The 22,116-nt window shown below is 44.2% G+C and overlaps 2 long non-coding RNA genes across 2 annotated transcripts in view; both read right to left on the bottom strand.

Moving 5' to 3' along the window:
- LOC111558563 overlaps nucleotides 1-22,116 on the bottom strand; it is a 193,075-nt gene that overhangs the window by 53,918 nt on the left and 117,041 nt on the right. The window lies entirely within an intron of this gene.
- Nucleotides 871-2,179, bottom strand: LOC109495984. The gene is made up of 2 exons (XR_002151718.3): nucleotides 1,981-2,179; nucleotides 871-1,128 (listed from the first exon to the last, which is right to left on the bottom strand). It is a non-coding gene; the product is annotated as an uncharacterized LOC109495984 (long non-coding RNA).

The raw sequence follows: 22,116 nt of genomic DNA, 5'->3' as shown, positions 1-22,116 counted from the left end.
AACCAATGCTTAATAATCAGCAGTAATGGAGCTTACTAAAAAAAAAAAACGAGTCACTGAAATGGCAGATTATTCCAAATATTAAGTTATCCATGTGTTTCCATACATATCCCCATTAATTCTTTCAATTACACATCCATGTCCCTGTTTCATCTCTTTGTGACTTGTGTACCGATAGTAACATGGACAAGAGCAGGTTGGAAAACGGGCCCGGAAACTCCACAAACACCATAATGTTTGAGAAACAATTACAGGCATATTTCCTTCCAACTCTGAAAGCACCATTGTTATTCAAAAGATGTCGAAGGGATTTCCACGAGAATATGGAGTTTGATTCAAGAATCACATGGCATTGTTCTTCAGTCTCCTCAAGAGCTCTTAATTTCTTTTAATTGTCCCTAGTGACTTCAGCATGATCGTTTTAGCAAGACCTTTGTGTGCTCACGCGTGGGTGACTTCGTTTTCACTGGAACTTTGCATCCTAGAGAACGAGGAAGACGCTAAGGACTGATAGCTGACCCGCACACTTACTCGTTGGCATATGAAGAGAATGTCTATGAGTCATCACAGTTTAAAGTCCTGCCATGTCTAAATTCTCAAAACAACTGCAAGGAAAGGCAACAGTCTGAGCTCCTTCCGCCACGTTCCACCCCTCAGCCCTTCTAGCCCAGGACAGGCTGGCATTAAGGGGAGACACCGACGCGAGGGACTAGGAAGCACCACATGAACTGCTGGGAGACTGAGAGGAGGGGTTGGGGGGAAAGGGAAGCCAACCGGGGCCTTGAAACTTGGAACCGAGGGGGAAAATGCAGCTTAGAAAAGCTGGGGAGGAAATGAGACTGTGGCTGCTGAATAAAGAGCAAAAGAGGAGAAAGTGAAGCTAGGTCCAAGATTTCCACCCGGAAGGATGCCCCACACAAGGAGCTTCTGAAACATGGGTTTCCAAGTTCGCGGAGACGCTGGAAGGGCAGTGCAGATTTGAGTAGAAAATGGTGTTGACGCGAGGTACCAGGCGGGTGAAACAAGACGGCTGGCAAACATAATTCAGAAACTGGGAAGGAAGTCTGCTGCCACAAAGTCAAGGACACGTTGATGCAGGATCCCTTCCAATCCCCGACCTTACCCTCACTGCATAGTAAACAAAAATAAGAATTGTTAAGTCTGGGAAGCCAATTTTGAAAAAAAATTAAAAAAAACCTCTAACAGAGAAAATAAATTAAGACAACCTGTTCCCATTTTCATGAAAATCTCATTTCAGAGGAAACCAGGCATTGGGCATTATTGGTGACATGCCGATTGTATAATTTAAGGCAAGCTAAAACTTGGAAATTCTATAAGAAAAAAAAGTCCTACATAATTATAACTGATTGTATTCATTATTGGGGGGGGGGAGGTTATATCAATAAATTTAATGAAATAATAACCCAGGAAGCTCCCCAAATGATAAACAGGGTTTCACAGACACAAATCATTAAATGTGGCAAAGGAAGGCATGGTTTGGCTAGAGTTCTAGAATAGAAAATCAAACGTAATTATATTAGATGGTAAATTGCTATTAAGTTACTGGCTGTTCTCCCTGAAGTCTGGCAACATGGTTCGGCATTATGATCCTTCATCATCAATTAATATTTAAGCAACTGCTTAAGAAGATGAACAATCATAGCATGAGTTAACTTAATTTTGCCTATGGTTGAAGTATAATTGGCTGTTCTGTTACTGGAAGGGCCATGAAACCATCTTAGAAATATCATATTAAGAGATATACACAGTGATGCTGAGACGGATATTGGCTCGTTTCCTGTAATTCTTTACACATAGGATGAAGTGTATTGTCAACCCTGGTCTTAGCAGTCATACTTTTTCCACCTCACATCATTTTACTTTCTTTATAAATTCGCCCTGTTTTGTGATGTTCCCGTTCCTGCCGTTCCAACTAGAAGGGGAGCCTCTGGATTCCCCGGGAGGGTCAGTCTTACTTACTGCTGTATCCTCAGGGCCGAGACAGCGCCTGCGCGTGATAGACACCAAAGAATTGTTGTTGGGTGAAGAAATAAAACTGCAAAAGGGAACTAAAATAATCTGACAGGGGTAAGAGCCGAACTACAGGTCAAAGGTTACAATGAAATTGTCACGTAATATAATTGGCCGGCTCTTCCCACTGATGCGTTAGAAGCCTGGGTTCCGGATTCCCATGTGATCGAAAGCATGACTCGTTTCAGGGGAATGGGTGCGGACCCGGTGTTCGTGCGCTGCTCCCGCATTTCCTGGTCTCCTAATTCCAGAGATGCCCCTGACTCCACACGGCACTCATATTTAGAAATAAAATCTTTAGACACATTTTTATGGTAATTTCAGGATGGAACCTGGCTCACTGGACACAACAGCCGCATCACTGCAAAATAGTTCAAGGCATGTAAAAGAAACCACGGATAATTGTGTTTTTGAACTGAAATCTACTAAAGGCTAACTCTCTCTTTAAATCTTAGACCTATACATTCTCGAATACGATGTTTTTTTTTTTTTTCACATTTTCCAAAAATCATTAGCTATACTTCATAAAGTTGAGCTGACCTAGAATGTCAGTGAAAATATTTCACATCCACAGTGTAAGCTTTGGGGACCTCCTTTTTATTCTGAAAAAAATATGTCTATTTTTTTTACCCTTTCAGTTTTATCTTTAAAAATAATTCCCGTACACCAAAACGCATAGGAAATTGACTGTAGAGGTGACCCCAGTCTTGGGATTTTTATTTGTAGCAAAAGAGCTCCTGTCAGAGTTTCACCCAGGATGGGTCCACAGGCATTATTCAGCCACCTATTCCACAAATATGTATTTAGCCCTCTGTGAGCCTGATAAGTGCTTGATCTTGAAGTACAAGGGCAAACAGCCCGGTCAGGTCCCTCTCTGCCTTCCAGCCGGCAGAAGAGGGAGATTTTGCTCAGGGAAGTTCAGTGATCTGTGAGAAATACGAAAGTAGCACAAAAACAAGGTGGGATAGCTCTGGAAAGTGGGTCAACAGAAGACCCTCCTAAGGAAGATAATTTAAACCGAGCCAGGTAGTTAACCAGGACAAAGGCAGGCAGAAAGAAAATGGCCCTGGGACGCCTGGGTGGCTCAGTCGGTTGGGCATCAGACTTCGGCTCAGGTCATGATCTCGAGGTCCATGAGTTCAAGCCCCGCGTCGGGCTCTGTGCTGGCAGCTCAGAGCCTGGAGCCTGCTTCAGATTCTGTGTCTCCCTCTCTCTCTGCCCCTCCCCCCCCCTCCCTCTCTCTCTGTGTCTCGCAAAAATAAATAACCATTAAAGAAAAAGAAAATGGCCCTTAGGATCCTCTGGTCTCTTTCAGTATCTGAGCCAGGCTCTCAGTGCTCCCATTCAGATTGGGGCAAGGAAATACGACGGACCCAGCTTGGGTCGGGTGTCCACCCTCAATCCAACCAGCAACAGCAGCAGCATCGGGTCCAGAGTGGCAGGGCCAGCTGTCCAAACGCCCCCGTGGGCGCACCCCTGGCAGGGTCCATTACAAGTGGAGAAACGCTCTCTGAGAAGGGGGGTGGATGAGGGTGCCTGTCTGTAACATGAAATGTTCTGTTATAGGCAATGCGGAGATCTCTTCATCTAATGTACAACCTCTTCATCTAATGTACAACTTCAGCCCATCTCCGGGACCACTCCCAGATCTGCTTATCCAGGAGGGGCCGCCCTGGGACCCAGTTTAGAGTTGTGCTCATGACGAAGATTGATTACAGCGGATGAAAACAAAGGCAAAACCGTCAAAGAGAAAAGCACACGGAGCCAAGTCAGGGCGAAACAGGTGTCAGCTTCCAGATCCCTCTCCCAGCGAGTCCCAGAGGCTGCATTCAATCAGAAATGAGATGTGACAGCTGGCGTGAAATGTTGCCAACCTGGGAAACTCATTAGAGAGTCAGGCCCAGGGTTTTGATTGGGGGCTGGGCTCACAGGTACGCCGTGCCTAGACTAGCCCCGAATTCTAGACTCCCACAAGGAATAGAGTGTTTCCGCATAACCGCATTGTTTATAGAAACAGTTTAGGCACACTGAGCCACCCACTCCTATATCATTTGGGAATGGTGGGAACACTCTGGATATCCAAATTCCAGATGGGAGCCAGGGGTCAGGCTTGTCAGCAGGACTTTCAAAGGACACCCTCAGGCTTGCTTTCTGTTGTTTTTTTTTTCCTCCAAGTTTTTATTTAAATTCCAGTTAACATACCGTGTAATATTCACGTCAGGTGTATGATATAGTGATTCATCACTTACATACAACACCCAGTGCTCATCACAACAAGGATGGGCCCTCCTTAATGCCCATCACCTATTTCACCCATTCCTCTGACCCACCTCCCCTCTGGTAACCATCAGTTCGTTCTCTATAGTTAAGAGTCTGTTTCTTGTTTGCCTCTTTTTTCCCCCCATGCGCATTTGTTTTGTGTGTCTTAAATTCCACATACGAGTGAAATCATGTATTTGTCTTTCTCTGACTTAGTTCACTTAGCATTATATGCTCTAGTCTGTCTACGTCATTGCAAATGGCAAGATGGCATTCTTTTTTATGGCTGACTAATATTCCATCATATACATGTATATATATACATGTATATACATAGGTATTTGTATATATATGTATATACCTATACACATATACGTATACATATATATAGATCATACTTCTTTATTCATCCGTTGTTGGACAATTTTGCTCTTTCCATAATTTGGCTACTGTTGATAATATTGCTGTAAACATGGGGGTGCATGTAGCTCTTCAAATTAGTGTTTTTGTATCCTTTGGGTAAATACCTAGTAGCGTAATTGCTGGATCATACTGTTTTCCAGAGTAAACCTGCTATCATGATACTTTTCTGCACATACTGTGTCTTGACAAATGCCCCAACCTTATCCCTGGGAGGAAAGAGACAAAATTTATGTCCACACTATGACGTGGTTTATATTTATCTGATACTGACTATAAACAATACATTCGCCTTTTATTTGTGCCGTGGGTTCTGTATCTTAAACAGTTTATTTATTTTTTTTGTATCAAGTACCTTGTTCAATATAAACCATCATCAAAGAGCTACGATTTGTCCAAATGATTGTCGATTTGCCTGCTTTTTTTTTAAGTTTATTTATCTATTTTTGAGAGAGAGACAGCACGAGTGGGGGAAGGGCAGCTAGAGAGGGAGAGAGAGAATTCCAAGCAGGCTCCGTGCTGCCAGCACTGAGCCCAACGTGGGGCTTGAACCCACGAAGCTGTGAGATCATGACCTGAGCTGAAACCAAGAGTCAGTGCTTAACCTACTGAGCCACCCAGGTGCCCCTGCCTGCTTTTTTAATACTTCCAAACTTTTCTACCACTCCTTCCCGTTGAGAACTACTACATTATTATTTTACCATGGACAGCACTGCATGTTCCTTCTTTATCAGTTCAGAGGTCACACTGCAGCATGCATTGTCTGCTTGTAGCGTGATTGTATCCATTCAGCTCCTCACTAATACCCTGCAGCATCTGCGAAGGTACACAGGCAAGGTCTAGGCGTGAGAAAAAACCGACTCCCTGCCCAGAGACTCCAAGTCCAGATGATGGAGCACAGGTTTCTTTCCTTGTCTCAGGACTCCTGTCTTTACTTGGGTTCTCCCTCCTCTCTTCACCTTCCTTCTCCTTCTCCAGCACCTTCGTTTATTTCAGTCTCGTCTGTTTCTTGGCTCTCCCCTTGAGCATCTCAGCTCCAGCCTGATAGGGATCTGAATGTTCTCGTGCCATTCTTGGTGCTGGATCCATGAAGAAAGGGTCATCATCCGTTCTTAGCAGGTCTTTTACTGTCCTCAGGGTTGCAGATCTAAAATAACAACAAGCCTTTCTCCCGCTAACAGGGCTTGCTTCTTAGAGCATAACTCCAGTGCCTAATTTGCCAACAAAGTCTATATTCTGTATTATAGGGTCTCTTGTCACTAGAGAAGGAGAAAAAAAAGGTGAGTGGGGTGGAAAATTCCTTCCTGCCAGTTGCCTGTCTTCTTGTTTCTAGTCCACCCACCAAGTATACTCTGCCCTTTGCTCTCTGGGTATAACCCCTACCGACTTTATGAAGTAGATTCTCTCCGCAACGTTAGGGAGACCAGCGTGACTCCAGCAAACTGAAAGCGAGGTTCCGGCCTTGATTGTCATTGATTTTATCTTGACATTTCGCTCTGGTCCTCACTTGAGCAACTCTGAAGGGGGGTTCGTTTGAAACAATCCTGATTAAGTCTGAATTGTAGAGAGGTCTTCTTGAAAGCTCGGGAATTATTTTAATGAGAAACTCTCATGTAACCTTTTTTGGTACATCCTTGAGAAAAATGAAATCTCTAACAGTGTTTCTTTCACTCACTCGGAAGCTGAATGTCATGGTCTCTGGAAAAATTAGCTAGCTACACTTGAGTAATCATTTTTAAAGTTATCTTGCAAATTCTTTTTTACGGCTGTAAAGAACAGTGTTCTACTTTTCCCCCAAATTACGCCTAATCATATACTCTATGATGAATAGTGCTTATCTCAGGGAAGGGACTGGAAGGAAGGCGGGCTTAAGGAAGATGGTCACCTGTGATTCCAGATATTTCTATATTGTTCGGCTATTTCACAATGAGCATATACACATATTGTGTATTGCTTACATATTAACATGAAGCATCTTAAAATCATTCTGGATAAGGTGCTCAGTTGGTTAGGCGTCCGACTTCGGCTCAGGTCATGATCTTGCAGTCTGTGAGTTCAAGCCCCATGTCGGACTCTGTGCTCACAGCTCGGAGCCTGGAGCCTGCTTTGGATTCTGTGCCTCCCTCTCTCTCTTCCCCTCCCCTACTCATGCTCCATCTCTCTCTCAAAAATAAATAAACATTAAAAAAAATCATTTCGGATAAAGTTAGAAGTCAAGACATATATGTGCTAATTTTTCCTGCAAATTCTCATCATATATCACCACTTGCACAAACACCCTCACTACTTAAAACTCATATTAGAAACTGTGTACTTGTGTGCCATGCTTGATTGTATCCAGTTTTATGCCTATTATGGACGCTCTCACTAATCTAACTTTTATTGAGCATGAAACAATAAGTAAGGCACCTTGTTAAGCATTTTATGCCCGTGATTGCAACGGACTCTCGCAGCTCATGAGATAGATGTTACCACGTTCTACTTTCTGCAGGTGAAATCACTAAGCTTCAGCTAGTCTACCTGACTCACCTTTGGCTATGTAGCACCTGAGAGCCACAGCCCCGTCAGGCCACCGCATCAGTCTGGACCAGACCCCGGGGAAGGGAGGCGGTGCGGCATTGTGGGACGCACGTGGCATGGGATTCCAATTCGGCCTCTACCACGTGGAAGCTGTGTGAATGAGCTACGTTATGTCTCAGTGTCTCTGCCTTCTCATCTGGGCAATGCAGGCCTTATCTGTTAAAACGCGACGAATAACAGAGATGCCTCCTGAGGTCAGTTATGAAGAGTCAACGAGATTATCTTGTAAGGTAGCTAGTAAAATTTCCAGAGTGCTAGCTAGCTACTATTATGTCTCATAGACAATGTACAAAGACCTTTGTTTTCTGGATCTATCCATTTACGTATTTATTCATGCACAAATTAGTTATAGAATTTTACTTCGACTTCACAGAAATATGGAGAAGAGGTAATATTATCTTTATTCTTACAGACAAGTGAAGCTCAGGGAGTTTACATAACTTGCCCAGATCATAAAGATGGAAAGTTATGACCCAGAGATTCAAATTCAGATTCTTTGGACGAGATGCTCAAGCCTTGCCCCTGCACCCCCCGGAAACAGAAACCTAAGTGGGCGGGAACGTGTACTCGCCAGCTCCGTGACCTGAGGTGAGTCTCACCTTGGCCCTGCAGCCCGTTTGACAGTCCTCAGTGGCCCTGGCATTGCTGTGGCACCACACCACCCCCTGGCATCACAGACTGCGCTTACTCAGACTTCCGTCCCCTCGCACCCATGACTGTTGGGGTCTTACGTGCTCAAGTCCTGGGTTGGATGCTCTAGAATGCTCGATGCTCTGTCCTGCCGATGTTTTTAGTAAATTCTCTTGTTCCATATCCTAGTTCCTTCGATAGGACAATGACACATTTTTAAATTTTGTCACTTCGTTTGGAAATTATGGCAAATGTGATGCCAAACACATTTTTCACAGTATCTTTTTTTGAAAAGAGCACACTGCCTAATTGAAAGAACACTCGAGACAAACCAGAGTCACTAGGGCTTAGGTGAGTTTTCCTATTCTATGCAGTTTGGAAAGATGGGCAAGAAACCATTTACGGGTGGAGAATAGGTTCATTTTGCTAGGAAACCAGGTGGGAAAAGAAGATACTCATTATCTCCACAGCCACGAAATGTGTCTGGGAGGGGACTCAGAGGAAGGCTGAAATGGCAAGAAGCAGGACACAGTGACAATTTTAGAAAGGCACAAGTAATATGTAAGCAAATAAACAATAAGTAATTACCATAATCTAATTTTTCCCAGTTCTCTCTCTCTCTGTCTTTAAATGGGCACTGTCTACTGCTGACAGAATACATTTTTAAGTTTATTAAAAAAAAAGAAAGAAAGAAAGAAAGAAAGAAAGAAAGAAAGAAAGAAAGAAAGAAAGAAAGAAAGAAAGAAAGTATTTCTACTCTAATGTATCTTTGGGCTTTGTGCAAGAGACCAGAGCATCCAAGAAATGAGAATATAAAGTTGCTTACCCTTTTTTCTTAAATAACTTTTCACTTCAATTATAAAGAACATAATTTGGTCACGCCAATGATGTTCTCTTCCTGGAAGTTTCTCTCAGTTACACATAAAATATCTTTTAAACTCCATAGTTTCCCCTCCTATGGGTAAAGCTGTTTGATTTTGCAGTTTCTATTGTATGTTGGGTAATTATCAGAAAAATTCATGGCAGTTCAACTTTTGCTTTCTAACCTTTGTATCATTACCTGAACCCCTACCCTTCTCCATCCTTTGTTTTTTTTTTTTTTTTTTTAGGAAAACACCGAAAACAAATAACAAGTCTGACTCAGATTATGATCTTATTTGCAAGACACAGCAGGAAAATTATTGAAAAGAGGAACACACACCAATTAAATGATGTCCTCTTTATCTTGGACAATGGCACGGAATTTTTGTAACTTCAGTGAGAAGTTGAACAACTGCACCTAAGAAAAATATCATGCAAGATATTAGTGTAATGTGTCTTTCTCTTTGTTTTTTTTTTTATTTGGGGGGGGTGTATGTTTTATTAATAATTAATTTCCATAATGGAAATATGTCTAGGGCCCTGGGTTCATGGTTTGAGATTTGATGGACCTTCTTGGTATCTTTCCTTGTTTCTTAACCACCAATATGATCAAGCTCAACAGGTTTAGTAAATTCTGAAGAATTTCACGGGAAGTAAACTAGAGTTTTAATATGTAATAGAAGATTCTGGATGAAAATCAACTTGATTTTGTAAAGACACAATGCTGTGAGGATGATATAATATACCTGAATGATGTATAGTGAAGATTTATAAAGTGAAGAGCTAAGAAACACAAGTTACTTTTATTTTCCTCAGCATTTGAAGTTTTGCCAAAATAGCACATGAAACTCATTTGCCGCGATGTAAAGAGGAAATTGAAAGCTTAAAGGGCATTCATTGTCAAAAATAAAATAAAGAAAATATGGGCCAAATAAACTACAAAAATGTGCTAAACAAATTAGAATCTCTACCACCTTGAAGAAGCGACAATGTGTATTAATCTGGCACCAGTTCAAATATTTGGGGTAGGGGTTCTCTTCTACCTATTGGCTCAGTTCTGACATTGGCATCGAGGCCAGTCCTGTTTTGTGTCAGGGAACGTTTTTGAAAAGCTTTGAACTCACTGACTTCTAATTCTAATAACTATTCTTATTTTTCTCTCATGTTTTTGTATATACACTCCAATGGCATGTTTTACGCCTATAGCCGGGAGGGATGTGATATACGCAGTATATATCAACTGATATGGTACTATGAATTAATATATTAAGCGATATGCATGGCAACACTACACACACACACTTCTTGCTCTGATCGTGATGAAGTAGCTTGTACTACGTAGATTTCCTACCGAAAACAATTATAAAAACTATGCAGAATATATAAAATTATGATTGCTACTGAAAAACATTGAGAGCAACCAAGGCAACAGGACTCAAAACCCAATGGTCCTTGAGACAAGGTAAACATGATGAAGTGAGTTCTATTCATCCTTGAAGGTACTTGTTCATTCACAGTGCAGGGGAAGAATGCTAGCAGGAATTTGCAGTCCTACTAGACTCAGGAGAGAGAGGCTGGATCCAGGGCTGTCAAAGGAGCTGAATCTTGATGGGCGAAATCAAGGAAAGGAGGGATCCCCAGGAAAGTGAGCCCGCATATCTTTGTGCAATCCTCTATAAAGGTTTTAGCCAACTCCTAAACTGTTCAGTGTAAATTTTCAGGAAACCCTACAGAAGATAAAAATCGAGACAATAAAGTATTCAGCAGATATTTTACCAGCTGCAAGGTGCTGGGAAGACAGAGGTACAGTTTAAAGTCTGTTAAGATAGAGCACGTCAAGGCTCTCAGTTGAAATCACAGAAAGCAGAAACAGACCAGCCCTGACCAATCTAAAACTGAGTAATGTGCTCTTTTTCTATCTATATTCTAAAACCAAACGTACCCATCATAGAAGGAATAAAACACATTTTAGAACATGTAAAAATTTTGATACGTAATGTCCAGCATCTAATCAAAAATTACAAAACATGCTGCCAGGCAGAACCGAAGAATCAAACACCAATATAGTTACACAGCCTAAGACTATTGGTAAGCCTCCCTGGAAGGGATGCCCTTGAGCTGACAATTCCATAAAGATTGAGAAGTGGAGGGAAGAGCAGAGAGCTAGGGAACAGCATGAACAAAGAGGCACCAAACAACACAGAATACATAGGGAATCATTACCTATTCCATGAGTGTTACCAGTGGACAGTGGGTGAACAAGTCAGAGAGTGGCCAGGATGCAGGGAGGATCTGGGCCACTGAGGGTATGTGCTTTAGCCTGTAAGTCGGGTTTTCAAACTGTTCTAACCCTTGTAACTATTTCTAATTAGTGAAATCTTAGAGTGAAGTCACAAAACAAACAAACAAACAAACAAAAAGAGGGTTTTTCAACTTAAAAAGGGAAAAGGGCCCAATATCATGGACATGTGGAGAATCAGCGGCCCCTACTTGCCACCCTCAAACCCTGATTTTTCCCTATCCCCAGAGGGACTCCTTCACAGAATCCATTAAGTTTCCAAAAAATTTTAAAGTTTTTAAAAAATTACTCTGTGAGTGACCGGTTGAGCAACAGCTGAATGATGTTAGCCACATTTCTGTGTTAGACAATAAGTTGGGGAACTGTGTGGGGATAAATTGGGGAAGATCATAATGGGAAAAAGGAAGATGGATGAGAAGGCCATTGCAACTGTTTGAAGGAGAAATTATGGTAGTGGCGGGAAGGAGGAAGTAGGTGTGGGGTTAAAGAAATATTTAGATGGAAAATTGGGGTAACTTGGTGATGGATTGTATGTAGATAGCAACCCATAACACTATCTTGTTTAAAAAGAGGCTCCACAAAATGAATGACCTAGAGGGAGCACTCTTTTTTAAAAAATTTTTTTAATGTTTATTTTTGAGACAGAGAGAGACAGAGCATGAACGGGGGAGGGTCAGAGAAAGAGGGAGACACAGAATCCGAAGCAGGCTCCAGGCCGCAAGCTGTCAGCACAGAGCCCGATGCGGGGCTCAAACTCACAGACCGGGAGATCGTGACCTGAGCCGGAGTTGGAAGCTCAACCGACGGAGCCACCCAGGCGCCCCGAGGGAGCACTGTTAAGAGAGAGATGGAGTATCCAGAAGTGATTTCAGAGGGGCATGTGGCAGGGATGTGTGTGAAAGGGAGCGGAAGGAGGTGAGTAACGAATTGAAGAGAAGAAAGAGAGCTTATTTGGGCTGCCTTTCGGAACACAAACAATGCAACCAGAGGAGTCAAGAAGAAATTGTTTACTGGAGACATCTAAGCATATTGAGAGACCAGAATAACTCATGAGGAAAAAGAATTGAGACTATCGGTGTCTCGGCTAAAATGCATAAGCCCTTGTAAACGTTATTAAATGGTTTGGGTTGCAAAGCTGTGAAGACCATGGTTGATCAACCGCAGAAACAAATTGCTTCATAAGCAAATAATCACCTTAATTTTAAAGAAAGAAAAGAGACAACAATATCACCAAGAAGATGTATTGCTCGCACTTCCATTTAATACTTTGTTTTGCCACAGAGAAAATGGAACTGCCCCAACAGAATTTTAATGAGGTACATTTCCACCGCCTTATACAGGTCTTGCCCAAGCTTAGAAACTTCCTTTTAATTATTAAAGAAATAGGGAAACATATGCATTCATCAGAAGAATATCTACATTGTCCTTGAAAGTTGTTTTGGTTTGAGCAAATGTTTCAGACGGTGTTCTTTTTGTTGTGGTGGGAAGATGTGTTGTCCGAAAAGATCGGGGCCTCTAAATCCTGTAGGAACACTGTGGAAATGTTGAATATGGGTATTTGTCACTTATATGGCATTATACTCTATCTTCAAAGTACTCATGATCCAATAATGAACCTTGCAACAAGCACCTTCCTGGTTCCCTAGGTAAAGAGCTCACAGTCCGTTTTTATCAGACAAGGTAGTTCTTTGGGTCTTTCTCTTCTAGCTTTGCTCTTGACCCTGAGATGAGGAAATTATCCTAGGTGCTCACGTAGTGAAGTGCAAAGGGTTTGGGAATCGGACAGCCTGGATAGGAACCCAGGGCTGCATGCTCTAGGTCTTGGCTTCCTTCCTTCCTCAATAGTTGGCTAGTATGAAGAGTAGATGTGAAAGTATGGACAAGGTGTTCCTATAGGGTCTGGCCCGTGGTGGGTTTCAGTGGGTTTTAATACCCTTTCTCTTCTCCCTTTTTTGCCTAGAATGGGTATTCATCCTATAACTAGGAAGCTTGTAAAAGGAGGAGCTTGTACATTTCTAAGCAAGCTTGTGAAAGGAGGAGTTTGTACATTTCTGAGTGTCTCTCTTCTCCTTTCACGCCCCCATGGGGATCAGGATGTAATAATATTATCGTTGGTAGAGAGCTTTATAGTTTATTGAGCGTGACACATATAATGCCTTCCGCCTAAGACATACCTCACAAATGTCCATCTCTTATGATCCCATTTGCTCCACAATTATAGCTCTGCAAAGTAGATGGCCCTTGATTATGAACAAAAAAACCCTGCAGTGCAGAGAGGATGTGATAGTCTCAGAGACACGTAGCTACACCTGGCAGAGGAGGACGGAGCCAGGGCTCTCGCTCTGAAGTTATATTGTAGCCGTTCACTACACCTGGGTATTTGTTCGTGCCATCACGGCTTCTGCCCAGGTCTACCATTCCCCTGCCCTTCCTCGCACCCCCTCTGTTAATCAACATCCCACTCACCCATTCCCCAACGCCCGACTTCTACTTTCTGCAAACTCCTACAGAGAAAAATATGTTTTAATCTATTTTACTATACCACTTTAGAAACCAATATTCCTCGTGGTAGGCAGAATAATGCCCCGCCTCCACCCACAGAGGCCAGTGCCCTAATTCCCCGAACCTCTGACTATGCTACCTTAAATGACTAAAGAGACTTGCAGACGGGATTAATTTAAGAGTCCCAAGAAGAGGTTATCTTGGATTATCCACATGGGCCCAACATAATGGCATGAGTTTTTAAAGGGTCTTAGAAACCCTTTCCTGGCTGTGGACTGAGGGAGATATGACTATGGAAGAAGGGTCAGAGAGATACAGCATGCCTGGCTTTGAATATGGAGGAAGGAGCACCAGCCAAAGAATGCAGACGGCCTCTAGAGCCAGAAAAGATCTGAAGGATCTGTTCCAGCTCTGCCTCCCAGCCTTTGAGAGTTGCCTGGCTTGTGGCTGCTTACCTCCAGTCCTGTTTTCCCTGTGTGTCTGTGCCCACAGTTCTCCCTTTTATAAGGACACAGGCATATTGGAGTAGGGCCCATCCAAAGCCTTCATCTTAACTCGATCATCTGCTAAGATTCTGTTCCCAAATAAGGTCACATTCTGAGGTATGGGTACCGAGGACTTCAATATACCAATTTTTGTTTTTTGTCTTTTGTTTTGGTTTTGGGTTCTGGTCTTTTTTGGTCATGGAGGCAGACACAATTCAACCCATAAAAACAGGAAAACGGAGTCTCCCCTAGAGGCTCTTCAAAGAAACACAGCCCTGCTGAAGGCTTGATTTTAGCCCATGGTGACACAATTCGGACCTCCGGACTGCAGAACTATATGATAATAAATGTGTATTGTTTAAAGCCCCTTTGTTTGTGCTAATTTGTTATGGCAGTAATAGAAAACTAATCCATCTTTTAAAAGCAACTTCTAATTAAAAGAAGGAAGAAAAACACCCCCAGAATACTACATTAAGGGATGATGATGACAGGCACCGCAAAAATCTTGAACACATCTTTTAATATCATTAATCAGCTACCACATTGGCAAACTCACGATGTTTCCAAAGGTCACTGGGGGCAGACATGGGGTGTCTTTAAGAAAAAGAACAAAAATGACAAAAATTTAAGAAGTGAAGTGAACATTTATTTGAAATGAGAAAGTAGGGGCGCCTGGGTGGCTCAGTCGGTTGAGCGTCCGACTTGGGCTCAGGTCATGATCTCACAGTTGGTGGGTTCGAGCCCCGCATCGGGGTCTGTGCTGACAGCTCAGAGCCTGGAGCCTGTTTTGGATTCTGTGTCTCCTCTCTCTGCCCCTCCCCCTGCTCACGCTTTGTCTCAATCTCTGTCTCAAAAAGAAATAAATGTTAAAAAAATTTTTTTAAATGAGAAAGTAGACACAAACTTAAGAAGGGAAACTCCTCACCAAACAGAGAAGTCAGTACTTTCTTCTTTTCTTGAAATGGTCATATATCAAGGGCGGGGACTATTGGCTCAGTGATGATGGCTGCTTGACTACACGGGCTTCCGGGTAGCATCCCATTAACTTCCTCTGCTCTGCCAGAGCCAGCTACCCGGTGTCAAGCTAATGGAAAATGTGATGTGTATGTTCATAACCTGTCAAGGAAATTAGGGACTGACTTGATCCATGTCGTCTTGAAACATAAGTGTAATTTTCAAAGCAGGAAGTGAAACAACAACAAAACAGGGCTAAACAATCGACTCTACGTCTCACAGCTTGTGAGCACTACAGCTCAGAACACAGCAAACTGACCGACAGATCATGCCTGGTGTTTCTGCAGGACCCTGCCCCTCTCAGTTTCCTGAGATTGAGTACTTCTCCCCCTCTGACCCGCATCAAGTGTCAACCCCCCTCCCCCCCCGCCATGATGTTGCGTGGGCCCATCGGTTCACATTCAAGCTGTTTTCGCTCTTTCTCTGTAATAGCCAAGTGCTGCTTTTATAGGTATTTTTTAACCTTAGCAGAGTGTGGTTTCGTCCTCTAAAGGCTAAGGATTTGGAGCTGGATTGAGTATCACTACTGGAAGTCAAAAGTCATCATGAAAATATCAGCCTGTCTCCTGCCCGCCCTGCTAAGACTCACCCATCTCAAGGGCATTGGCCCAACCAAGCCAGCTGTTTGAGGGAGGGGTGTTTTGGTGGCGAGATGGGGGAAGACTCTGTATTCCAGACTTGTCTACTCACTTGCTTACCTGATTGTCTAGTACACTTCTCAGATTTGTGTCCACATCCTACTTCCCGATTTCCGTCCTCTGCCCTGTCACTTCCCTCCACCACCTGCCACTCCTGTAACATTTTGCATCTCAGTTAATAGCAACTCACCTTGCTCAGGACCCAAAGTTTAGAACAACCTTTGACTCCTTACTTCCTTGCATCCTATATCCGATTGATCGACGAATTCTGTCCCGTCTGATGCGGGAAACAAAGGCAAATAAAAAACGAAATTTCCTTCCTGCCTACAGCTCATTAACAAGTCCTTGCAACAGGTAGAGTGACATTCCTGTAGGAACTTCGCTGTCTCCATGAGGACCCTTTGCTAGGGGCAAAAGGGAATCTTAGCTTAACATTATCCCAACCACCCAGGATCCTGTAAGCCTACTTTAACATCTAAAAATTCCTTTGGAAACTTCCTTTATCTCTACATCCTCAACACATATGTTGGCAATCATATTCTAAGCATATGGCCCACTGATCTATATCTGAAGGTTGTCATGACTGAGGTTTTACTAGACAGTAAGTAATAAGGCTTTTTCCTAATAATAGCTAGCCCCCTCAAGGTCCTGGAAACTTTGCTTCCAAAATTCCTCAGAGACTTACGCTGTCTCTAACTCCCTCCCAACCTGAAGGTATATAATCAGTCACCCGTCACAACCCCTGTGCGGCTCTTTCTGCCCACAATTTGTGTCCCTGTGCCTTAATAAAACTACCTTTTTGCATTGAGGACATCTCAAGAATTCTTTCTTGGCCGTCAGCTCTGAACCCCAATACTTCAAACCACATCACCTTCTACCTTCAAACCATATCCAGAATCTAACCACATCCCAACACCTCACTGCTAGCACCTTGCTCCAGCCACTGCCTCTCTTTAGAGTATTTCCGGAACCTCCCAGAATCTCTTTCCAATCTTCAGTCTATAGTTAATTCCGAAGTTTGAGTGAACCTATTAAAATGCAAATCAACTCTTGATTTCTCAAAACTTTCCAGTAGCTCGCCATTTCACTTAACAGAATAGCCAAATCCCTGCCTTGGTCTAAAGCTTGCACAATCTGGCCTCCCGCTAGCAATCTCCTGCCTTTCCTTCCGTTCATCTCCCCATCCGCATTCCTATCCAGCCGCTCTGGGCTCTCCTCCTGTCATACCAGGAATGTTCTAGGCATGCTGTGTCTCAGGGCCTCTGTCCTGCTTCTCCCTTTGCTGGACAGCTCTTCCCAGACTGTCGCAGACTCCGGGTCTAGAGTTCTTTCTTGGCCAGCAAGAGACTGGGATGCAGGATTAAAATGCGAGAGAGGCTAATGTCCGGGAGAAGACAAGAGCCTCAATTAAGGGTCTTTGCCCCGTTTTTATTAGGATCAGAATGCTTACAAACATGGTGATGGATGTGCACAAAGAGACAATGAAACTGTGAACATGAACTCCCTGGCGTGAGGGAAAGGGGGTTTTGAAGATATGCAGTGTTAGGAGTTTGGGTTAATACAAAACAAAATCCTGGCACCTGGCAGAATGTTGTTTACAGCAGATGTGAGGCACCACCTCTGTTTACCTAAACCAGCCTACGGGACAAGAAAGACAGAGCTTGCTACCTCAGGGTCAAGGAGGCACCTTTTTTTTGCTAATTAGCTCCCCTTGGGGCAATGTCACCCTAATTCAGTCTATAGCCCTGTTTACCCGTTTACCTAATTTTGTCCTTCCTTCCTGTGATAGCAGCTTTCTGCTATTGTACTAAGTTGGGGAGGGGGGGGGCATTTCCACCCTGAATACCTAATCTTGTTTATTTCATTTACCTTTGTTGTCTATTGGGGACTTTGCCCCGCCCTGTCTATGCCTATTTACCTAATCTTGTTTACCCAAACGTGGATGTCAGCATCCTATGGCTTTCTAACATTTTACGCCTTGTTGACCCATCGGTGCAAACCCAGGGAATTCCTAAGCTCATCCCCCACACCAGACAACCTCATGGCTCCCTCTCTCAGCAACTTCCGGCTCCCCGCAGTGTTACTTCCCTCCTGATGCCTCTCCTGAATGTGAACCCATTTCATTTCCTCCCATCGGCTGTCCTTTCCTCACTAGCATGGAAATGCCATGAGGACAGAAGTTTCTTCCGATTTGCTTCCTGTTGTATCTGACTTCCCAGGATAATGCCCACTCATGGTCACCTGTGTGACACCAGGAGACAGTGAAGTGGATGAATAAATGGATTTCAGAGGACGGTAAAGCGGTGGCTGATGAATTTGGGGGGCCGTGGCCGGTTCCTGGGTGCCAGAGCCGACGACCAAGAGAGAATTCTTGAAGACATCTTTGGTGCAAGAAGGTGATTTTATTAAAGCCCAGGGACAGGACCCATGGGTAGGAAGAGCTGCACTATAAGTGTAGGGGTTGACCATTTTACGGAGTCGGGGAAATTAAAGTCAAGAAGGTGTTTCCAAAGAGACTTTCACATGGTTACTGGAGGCCTAGCTCTTGTCAAGCTCAGGTTGTTTTTCCGTCTAGCAAAGACAGTAGGGAGTTCCTGGACTTCAGGCCGTTGATGGGATTGCCTTTTTCTGGTAAACTGATGGAAACTCTTACTAGTTTAACCATTTGATTTTTTTGGCTTTTTGTTTTTTTGTCCTTTCTTGTTTCTGGGTAGCGGGAGTATCCAAGGAATATCATACTTGTCCCACCTGGGGCAGGGGGGGTGCTAGCTTGTGCTTTGCCCTTCAGCCTGCCTCATGCTCCGTCATCAGTGGCCAAACCAGGAGTCATCTCACTGTGTAACTAGAATTTTTCCTTTGCCACCCATGCAGGCTGCCCACTACAGGAGTTAGTAACGCTTGCAAAAGCCAGCATGCCTGTGATTTAATAGCAGATCATTTTTTTTTTCTGCGTTGGCACATTCCCACTCCTGAAATCAGAGATGCTTTCAGAACCTCAAGTGTTGGAGAAATGAACAAACTACACCAAAGATGGCCGATGGGGCTAAAACAAACTCTGGCCTCTAGCTTAGGGACCCCTCCTCTGGGTTCTTCTTCCTTTGCTGGCTGCACACTTGAAACCCTCCCTCCCACAAATATGGAGGCTTACAACTATAAATTAGCCTTCCGTTCGCATTCGGGGCTCAGATCTTTGGAGAAACAGTCTCCTCTGGGCCCACCGGTGTTAAAGAAATCTCCGATCCACCAAGATCTCCGAGGGCCACTCGGGTTTTCCGCCAGCCTGGTTCTGTAACACAAGCCATAGAGCTCTAGACACGAGAAAATTCCTTACCCCTCCTGGCTTGAGACATACTGTCTCAGATAACACAAAAAGGCAGGAGTGAGAATTAAATAAGGGAAACTAGCCCTTGTGCTATTAGGGGCAGCCTTCGGACATAGAGTTGTTGTGGCTGTTGTTTGAGGAGATGTCTTCTGGAAGTTCTTCCACAGTGACTAATGGTGAGGGGGTTTGTTCAAGACGGATAGCATAGGGGCGCCTGGGTGGCTCAGTCGGTGAAGCGTCCAACCTCGGCTCAGGTCATGATCTCACAGTTTGTGAGTTCGAGCCCTGCGTTGGGCTCTGTGCTCACAGCTCAGAGCCTGCAGCCTGCTTTGGATTCTGTGTCTCCCTCCCTCTCTGCCGCTCCCCTACTCACTCTCCGTCTCTCTCTCAAAAAATAAATAAACATTGAAAAAAGCATAGCGCCTGGCCACCGGAGTTGCCATAGGTAGCATGCTAGTGTTTCAGTCACTCATTTTTTCCACACATTTGTTGCATAGTGACAATAAGCCAGGTAGTGTCCCGGGCGTTGCAGTTACCGTGAGGGAAGAATGAGATCCGGCCCCTATCGTCAAGAACTTCTAGACTAATGAAGGACTCGATTATAACTCGTTGGAGATGGCACAGGAGGGATCCATAATGGGGTCGCCTGCTCTGGGTTGGGGTCAGGGGAAGACAGAGGAAGGATGGCCCAGCTGATCCTAAAGCAGCAGTAAGGGACTGGCCAAGTGCAGAGGAAAGGGAGCTGGGGAGGCTGCCAGGCCAAGAGCAATGCTGGACGAGGCCCAGAGGGAAGGAGAGCAGGCATGCTGGGAGCCTGCGTGGTCCTGTGTGGCCGAAGGCTGGAAGCAAAAGGGGCTGGACAGGGGTAGGGCCCAGCTCACCTACAGCCTTGCCTGCTGATCTTTCCCTGCGGTCCACAGAGGGGACGTTGCTATGGTCTGTGATACCTGATAACGAAGGTAACCAGCTTAAAACCGTTTGATGGTGGCATGGGACATATGCTTTCATGACGTTTGGAACCAGCTCATTAGACCGGGAAGCAAGTGATCAGAGATCATCTAATTAGATATGCCCTGGAAATCCAACGCCCAAAGAGGTTGAAAGCCTCCCTGGGTCACACAGGAGTGGGTAGCGATGCGTAACTTGTTTGTCAGGTTTCTTTGGTCTCTTTGACCACGACGGAAATTTCATATTGAAATTTGCCAAGAGGCGGTCAGTTTATGATCCTCGTGAATACTTAAGTGCAACGCAATTTCTGCATGAAGGCGAAATGAACCTGACTTTGAAGGGGATCTTTACCGTAGTGAATAACGAAAGGAAACTTGTCACGGGTCAGACCTTAGAGTGCAGCCAGCCAGCCTTTCCCTGGGCCTGATCCTGTCTGTCTCGTCCCGTAAAGCGGCACCTGGGGGCACCAGGGAAGGAATGAAATGAGATACGGCACACTGAATGTCCGAGTCGCCTGACAAGTGAGCCCCAGATAATTTGGCAATAATAGCGAGTGCTAAGTACTAAAAGGGGCGGGAGTTCACAGACCTTAGAGGCCTTAGAGGTGATTACTCCTGGATCCAGAGACCCCCAGCTGAGGACTCAGTAAGACCAGCCCCTCTCTGCCTTAAGGGGCAGGGGAGTTACTGACCCACGGTGAGAACACCAGGAGAGGGTCCTCACCCGTAGCTCCTTTCTCAAAAAGCCAGGGCATAGGGGAAGTAGGGGACTTGCTGTCCCACTGTCACATGGCCAGAGCACATGAGACTGTGTCTGCTTGCGGAAACGATGGCTTTCCTTTGATGTCTGTTTCATATATGTATTTACATATGAAAAATCCCATGTGGTATTACTTTCGCACTTTCCTCAGATATCAGTTTCCCTGTCAGTACGTGCTGATGATTCACAGTTCAAAGTCTGATCACAGCTCACAGTATGCAGGCCCTTTTCTCAAGTCATGAACGTAGATAAATTCTTTATTTAATCGCAAGGGTCAGCCCACAGAGGGGAAAAAACAAACAAAAACAAACAAACAAACAACCCTGAGCTTTTCTGGGCAGAGTTTTCTTTCTCAGATGTAATAAAAGATACAAGGCCTATATTAACTAGGGGCTTTTGAAAAGATATTTAAGAAGCTTCCAATACTGTTTTGGTTAAGTTGAAAACTGACATGAAATTGCACTTGAATTGTCATCTGACCGGTAGCAATGAATGAAGCAGGAGCAAAGAATACATGCTCGAGTTTTGCTTTGTTGGAGACTGACGACACTGGGGCCCTGAAGGCTTGAGGGCAACCTAAGTGCCTTTGCCAGGAAAGGTATGAATTTTATTTTATTTTATTTATTTATTTTTAAAATTTTTTTTTCAACGTTTTTTATTTATTTTTGGGACAGAGAGAGACAGAGCATGAACGGGGGAGGGGCAGAGAGAGAGGGAGACACAGAATCGGAAACAGGCTCCAGGCTCCGAGCCATCAGCCCAGAGCCTGACACGGGGCTCGAACTCACGGACCGCGAGATCGTGACCTGGCTGAAGCCGGACGCTTAACCGACTGCGCCACCCAGGCGCCCCATGGAAAGGTATGAATTTTAAAATCTACCTCCTGTTTTCAAAAAAAAAAAAGACAAAACAAACAAACCCACAGGCTCAAGTCTTGCACACTCGTCTGTAAGGTATTGTAAGTTTTCCCTAATTCTTTCCTGGTAGGAAAGTTCTACCCTGCGAAATCCGGTCTCAGTGATGTCATCCGATATAATATACTGTTTTCCACCAAAGGAATGTAGGGGCCTGGCAACATACTTAAGTGTATGTATATTAGGAGACCTTTGCAAGCTGGTTTCCTGGGCTTAGCCGCCGCGATCCCGCTCTATGGGAGGATAGTGTGACCTTAACAGAGGGCCAGCTCATCCATAGCCTTGCCGGCTATATCTCTGCTGGCTGCTGGAAGGTGCTCCAAGCTCTTGAGTGGCTGTGGCCCGAATCACATTCTACCACTTGAAAAGCCTGTCCTCTGCCTTTTTGCATCTCTAAGTGTTCCCATTTTTAAAAGCCCCGCTGAAGAACCACCTCCTCCAGGAAGTCCTCCTG

This window comes from Felis catus, chromosome F2 (genome assembly GCF_018350175.1).
Source record: "Felis catus isolate Fca126 chromosome F2, F.catus_Fca126_mat1.0, whole genome shotgun sequence".
In the NCBI taxonomy this organism is placed as follows: Eukaryota; Metazoa; Chordata; class Mammalia; order Carnivora; family Felidae; genus Felis; species Felis catus.
Note: the sequence above shows the minus strand (reverse complement) of the source record. Positions and strands in the feature narration are given on the sequence as shown.